Raw genomic sequence first — 7,500 nt, forward strand, 5'->3', positions numbered from 1 at the left:
GTAACATTACCTAAACTACCCTAAACTAACCCAAACTTAACATAACCTAAATTAGCTTAACCTAACTTTGTTGTTGCTGTTGTTGTTGTTGTTGTTGTTGTTGCTGTTGTTGTTTTTCTTCCTCCTTTCTTTTTATTGTTGTTCCTAACCTAACCTAACTTAACTTCACCTAACCTGACTAACCTAATCTAACTTAAATTAACATTACCTAACCTAATGTAACCAAACTTCACCTAAATGAACCTAACCTATAATATCCTAAATTAACCTAACCTAAATTAAGCAAAGCTGGCCTAACCTAACCTAACATAACCTAACTTAACCTAACCTAACCTAACATAACGTAACATCACCTAAACTACCCTAAACTAACACTAACAACCTAACCTAAATTAACCTAACCTAACCTAACTTAACCTGACCTGACCTAATCTAACCTAACTTCGCCTTACTTGAATTACATTCAAGTATCGATCAGTCAGTGGAGCCGAGGCTTGCTGGTTTTTCCCATCCTTCACAACCCAACCGACACATATACACACACACACATTCTCTCTCTCTCTCTCTCTCTCTCTCTCTCTCTCTCTCTCTCTCTCTCTCTCTCTCTCTCTCTCTCTCTCTCTCTCTCTAACTCCCTTCGTGATTTCTGGCATCTAGCCAAAAAGTATCTCCAATAACTTTGCTGCTTCTTCTTTCCCTACTCTATTTCAACCAGATGGCACCACTGCTATCGCATCTATTTCTAAAGCTGAAATCTTTGCTCAAACCTTTGCTAAAAATTCTACATTGGACGATTCTGGGCTTGTTCCTCCCTCTCCTCCACCCTCTGACAACTTCATGCCACCTATTAAAATTCTTCGCAATGATGTTTTCCATGCCCTCGCTGGCCTAAACCCTCGGAAGGCTTATGGACCGGATGGGGTCCCTCCTATTGTTCTCCGAAACAATGCCTCCATGCTTGCACCTTGCCTATTCAAATTCTTTCAGCTCTGTCTGTCAACACTACCTTTCCTTCTTGCTGGAAGTTTACTTACATTCAACCTGTTCCTAAAAAGGGTGACCGTTCTAATCCCTCAAACTACCATCCTATTGCTTTAATTTCCTGCCTATCTAAAGTTTTTGAATCTATCTTCAACAGGAAGATTCTTAAACATCTATCACTCCACAACCTTCTATCTGATCGCCAGTATGGGTTCCGTCAAGGCCGCTCTACTGGTGATCTTCTGGCTTTCCTTACTGAGTCTTGGTCATCCTCTTTTAGAGATTTTGGTGAAACTTTTGCTGTTGCCTTGGACATAATTATCAAAAGCTTTTGATAGAGTCTGGCACAAAGCTTTGATTTCCAAACTACCCTCCTACGGTTTCTATCCTTCTCTCTGTTTACTTCATCTCAAGTTTCCTTTTTGACCGTTCTATTGCTGCTGTGGTAGACGGTCACTGTTCTTCTCCTAAATCAATTAACAGTGGTGTTCCTCAGGGTTCTGTCCTGTCACCCACTCTCTTCTTATTATTCATTAATGATCTTCTAAACCAAACTTCTTGTCCTATCCACTCCTACGCTGAAGATACCACCCTGCACTTTTCCACGTCTTTTCATAGACGTCCAACCCTTCAGGAGGTAAACATATCACGCAGGGAAGCCACAGAACGCCTGACTTCTGATCTTTCTAAAATTTCTCATTGGGGCAGAACAAACTTGATATTGTTCAATGCCTCAAAAAATCAATTCCTCCATCTATCAACTCGACACAACCTTCCAGACAACTATCCCCTCTTCTTCAATGACACTCAACTGTCCCCCTCTTCTACATTGAACATCCTCGGTCTGTCCTTTACTTATAATCTGAACTGGAAACTTCACATCTCATCTCTAGCTAAAACAGCTTTTATGAAGTTAGGTGTTCTGAGACGTCTCCGCCAGTTTTTCTCACCCCCCCAGCTGCTAACTCTGTACAAGGGCCTTATCCGTCCATGTATGGAGTATGCTTCACATGTCTGAGGGGGGTTCCACTCATACTGCTTTTCTAGACAGGGTGGAATCAAAAGCTTTTCGTCTCATCAACTCCTCTCCTCTAACTGACTGTCTTCAGCTTCTCTCTCACCGCCGCAATGTTGCATATCTAGCTGTCTTCTACCGCTATTTTCATGCTAACTGCTCTTCTGATCTTGCTAACTGCATGCCTCCCCTCCTTCCGTGGCCTCGCTGCACAAGACTTTCTTCTTTCTCTCACCTCTATTCTGTCCACTTCTCTAACGCAAGAGTTAACTAGTATTCTCAATCATTCATCCCTTTCTCTGGTAAACTCTGGAACTCCCTGCCTGCTTCCGTATTTCCACCTTCCTATGACTTGAATTCCTTCAAGAGGGAGGTTTCAAGACACTTATTCATCATTTTTTGACCACTGCTTTGACCCCTGTATGGGACTGGCATTTCAGTGGGCATTTTTTTTATTACATTTTTGTTGCCCTTGGCCAGTGTCCTTCCTACATAAAAAAAAAAAAAAAATAGTAGTAGTAGTAGCAGTAGTAGTAGTAGTAGTAGTAGTAGTAGTAATGCTATTTTTCATATATTTAGTAATTTTTTTTTTTCATATTATTATTTATATTTATATTTTTTGTTTTGTTTTGACATTCATACGAATGCTATAAAGGTGAAGCATAGAAATTTATTTGATTGATTAATTAATTTATATATCTATTTATTTTGATTTTTTAAATTAATTAATTTATTTATTTTTATTATTATTATTTTTTTTTTTTATGTCTCTATGATAAGCAAAGCATTATAGAATTTATGAAAGCACATATCCTCTAGAGTCTTGCCCTACAAAAGATTCTGTAAAGTAAAAAATAAAGGGAATAAGTGTCAGTGACGTTTGATGAATAGAGGAAGGCGTGGCAGAAATTACCATAAAACGTATATAAATGAAAATTTATCTTCCTCGTATTTTCCAACTTGCGTTTGCTTCTTGAAAATTTAACTGGGTGGGTCATATAGCAGACATATTGTTCTTTCCTCCATTGTAGTTTGTTTCCAGCAAGCCCCCTAAATAAAGTTTCTGTTTTTTTTTTTTTTTTTTTTTTTTTTAAAGAAATGAGGAATTACATTCTAACGCTGATCACTGAGCGGAGCGTAGACGAGCTGCTATCCTCAAGGACGTTACCTCTCTCTCTCTCTCTCTCTCTCTCTAAATAAGACTTTAAATAAAAAGAATATATATATATATATATATATATATATATATATATATATATATATATATATATATATATATATATATATATATATATATATATATATATATATATATATATATATATATATATTAAAAGACAATGAATATCCTCTGGGGAAGGGGTGACAATCCTTATTTAACCCTTAATTTCAGTTGAATTTTGACAAGTCTACGTTAAAATGTTTCCATTTTTCTGCAGTGATAAAGAAACGTAGAGGGGTAGCTAATATATTTAATTGTTAATTGTATCTTTTTTTCTTTCTTTTTTTCATTTATTCTTTTATTAATTTTTCTTTTCATTGCTTAATTATGCATTATGCCGACACTGCAGGTTACAATTGCAGATATTGCAAGTATTTTTGACACAATACAAGTACATCCAGCTAAACTATTGCTACAGTATAGAGAGAGTATTTCGATTACATACCTTATTCTTCATCTTCTTTTCTTCTTTTTTTTTTTTAATAAATATAATAATAAATAAATAAGTAAATAGGTATTGTCAAATGAAATCGTCGAGATTACGCAGGGGTTTCGGGCAATACTTGGATGGGTGACTACACAAGCCTCATCTGTCTGAAAAAAAATAAATAAATAAAAAAAATAAGAATAAGAATAGGGAGAATGAACGAAAATTTTAAGTAATAAAGATAACAGTAAGAATTATTATAACAAGAATAAGAAAAATTACAATAAAGGAATATAAAAAAAAAGAAAGAAAGCATCCCATGTCTTTCTTCCTAATTGTCATAGAAGGGTGAATTCTTTTGTATATTTTCCAACATTTCCAATACAACGATATGAATGGGGGAAGAAAGAATAAGAATAATAGAAAGAAGGCCTCCCAACACCTAGTTCTCCGGTCTTGGCCAATTAGCTAACGGCGGGATCAGCGCAGTTAAGCAGGGGGTCCGGGAAGAACTTGGATGGGTGACCACAAAAGCCTCATCTCTCTGAGAATAGAAAAAAATAGCAATAAGAATGAGGAGAATGAACGAAAAACGAAAATAATAAAATAACAATAACAACTATAATAAAAAAAAGAAGATTAAGAATAAAAAGAACAAAAATAAGGGAAAAAAGTAATAATATATCTCTCTTGCTAATTGTCGTAGAATTATGAATGAAGGGTTAATTTTAGTGCATATTTTCCAACATTTTCAGCACAACAATGCAACAACAATACAGGAAAGAATAAGAATAAGAGAAATAAGCCCTCCCAACACCTTGTTCTCCGCTCTTGACCAATCAGCTGACGGCGGGATCAGCAAGGTTAAGCAGGGGGTCCGGGCAGAACTTGGATGGGTGACCGCACAAGCCTCATCTCTCTAAAAGTAGGATAAATAAGAATAAGATAAGGAAGAATAATAAAAAAAAATGAAAATAATAAAGATAACAATATTAATTATGACAAGAATAAGAAAAAAATAGAATAAAAAGAATGAAAAAAATAAGAATATCACAACTTTCTTGCTAATTGTCTTAGAATTTTAAATGACATGTCAGTTCTGCTGTATATTTTCCAAGATTTGTTATGAATGAGGGAAGAAAGAATAAGAATAAGAATAAGAATAAGAACAAAATGAATTAGACTAACAATAATGATCACATCTTTCATGCGGTGACTGCGTGGGCGATGAGCCTCACTGGACGTTTCTGACCAATCACAAGGCAGGGTTGGAGTCGTCGGGCCCACCCGATTCATATATAAAGGGATTTTGTGGGAAGCGCGGGCAGACTCAGCTGAGTGTTCGTTGTGAGTTGTTGTTACCACAACTATGGCACGTACCAAGCAAACGGCTCGCAAGTCCACTGGTGGCAAGGCGCCCCGCAAGCAGCTTGCTACAAAGGCAGCTCGCAAGTCTGCTCCAGCCACTGGAGGTGTCAAGAAACCCCACCGTTACAGGCCTGGAACCGTTGCTCTCCGTGAGATCCGCCGTTATCAGAAGAGCACTGAGCTGCTTATCAGGAAACTGCCTTTCCAGCGCCTGGTGCGTGAAATTGCTCAGGATTTCAAGACTGACCTCCGCTTCCAGTCCTCTGCTGTCATGGCTCTCCAGGAAGCTTCCGAGGCTTACCTCGTGGGTCTGTTTGAGGATACCAACCTGTGCGCCATCCATGCCAAGCGCGTGACTATCATGCCAAAGGACATCCAACTGGCTCGTCGCATCCGTGGCGAGCGTGCCTAAGAAGTCATCCACGAATGATCTTCATAACAGCAATATCTAGGCCCTTTTTAGGGCCAAACATCTCTTTCATTAAAGAATTTTCATAGACAATCTGTTTGGTTTTGTGGAAGAAAATATTTATTTTCCATCTTTCAGTATCAGGTTAATAATTAACTTTCGACTTTCAACTCAATATCCTTCCCCCCTTTTTTTTTTTTTATATTATTATTATTATTCCCTCTTCCATGGCCATATCTCTTTCACTTGGGAGAATTTTTATCTTTCTTTATCTCTATTTTTTTTTTATCTTTTCTTTATCTCCACAGAATAATAATCACGATAATAATAAGCATAATAATAATAATAATAATAATAATAATAATAATAATAATAATAATAATAATAATGATACAATAATTATTATAATAATAATCATAATAAAAACAACAATATTAATATTATTAATAATGATAATAATAATAATAATAATAATAATAATAATAATAATAATAATAAAAATAATAATAATAATAATATTAATAATAATAACAATAATTATAATAATAATGCATTTGTCTATATCGTATCTTTTTTCCTTTTCAAGTGTGGCTCCAATGGAGCCGGGTATTATTTTATACTGGCAGCAGTATACTGGCCGCCTGTTTACTTGGAGGAGGTATACTTGGTAACAGCCTTGGTGCCTTCAGAAACAGCGTGTTTTGCCAGTTCACCAGGCAGAAGAAGACGGACAGCGGTCTGGATTTCCCGGCTGGTGATGGTGGAGCGCTTGTTATAGTGTGCCAGGCGGGATGCCTCGGCAGCGATGCGCTCGAAAATGTCATTCACGAACGAGTTCATGATTGACATGGCCTTGGAGGACACGCCAGTGTCTGGGTGGACTTGCTTGAGCACCTTGTAGATGTAGATGGAGTAGCTCTCCTTCCTCCTGCGCTTCTTCTTCTTGTCGCCCTTGGCAATGGCCTTCTGTGCCTTGCCAGCTTTCTTGGCAGCCTTTCCTGATGCTTTGGGAGGCATAGTGTCGCCGTACTGCTGTGAGAACGAGTGTGCGTTTTCTCAGTTGAAAAGTGGTATATATATTAGCGTGCCTACTCAGGATCAGGAGTCGCCACCTCAGCGAGCGTCCTGATTGGTCCAGACGCGCTCTGGGCCGATCTGATCTCGCGTATATATAGCCGTTTTTCCCAAAATTCACTACTTGCTCGCAGAGCTACCGACGAGGTTAGAGTACTCGCGCTCCTCATTTATCACCAACAACAACAACTACTACTACTACTACTACTACCACAACATCCATTATCATGTCTGGACGCGGCAAGGGAGGAAAGGTGAAGGGAAAGTCAAAGTCCCGTTCCAGTCGTGCTGGACTCCAGTTCCCGGTCGGCAGGATTCATCGCCTTCTAAGGAAAGGCAACTACGCCGAGCGCGTGGGTGCTGGTGCCCCCGTGTACCTTGCGGCAGTTATGGAGTACCTGGCTGCTGAAGTCCTTGAGCTTGCCGGCAATGCCGCCCGTGACAACAAGAAGACTCGCATCATCCCACGTCACCTGCAGCTGGCCATCCGCAACGACGAGGAACTTAACAAGCTCCTCTCCGGAGTCACCATTGCACAGGGTGGCGTGCTGCCCAACATTCAGGCCGTGCTCCTTCCCAAGAAGACTGAGAAGAAGTAAATAAAGGGCCTCCCTCCCCTTCAGCCAATATCACCATCAATCCGGCTCCTCTTCGGAGCCACACGTTCAAACATCTAGAGAGTTGTGTAGACTATACTGGTATATCAATAATAAGCAAGTAGTGTATTTATTTTCGAGTTAGTTATTTGTTATTATTATTATTATTATTTAGTCAGGCACGCAAGTGACCGAGAATAAATATGTATACTATATTTCTACTAATGTACCTGCTGTGTGTCACAGTGGAGAGTTGATTAGATGTGTTGCCTATTGTGATATGTTGAGCGTCTTTTTCATCTCAATGTATATTTTGTTTTATGAGAAACTGAGAACGATGAGGGGCGTGATCATTGAAATAAGTCAATGATAATAATAATAATAATAATAATAATAATAATAATAATA

The sequence above is a fragment of the Scylla paramamosain genome, chromosome 17 (assembly GCF_035594125.1).
Source record: "Scylla paramamosain isolate STU-SP2022 chromosome 17, ASM3559412v1, whole genome shotgun sequence".
Lineage (NCBI taxonomy): Eukaryota > Metazoa > Arthropoda > Malacostraca > Decapoda > Portunidae > Scylla > Scylla paramamosain.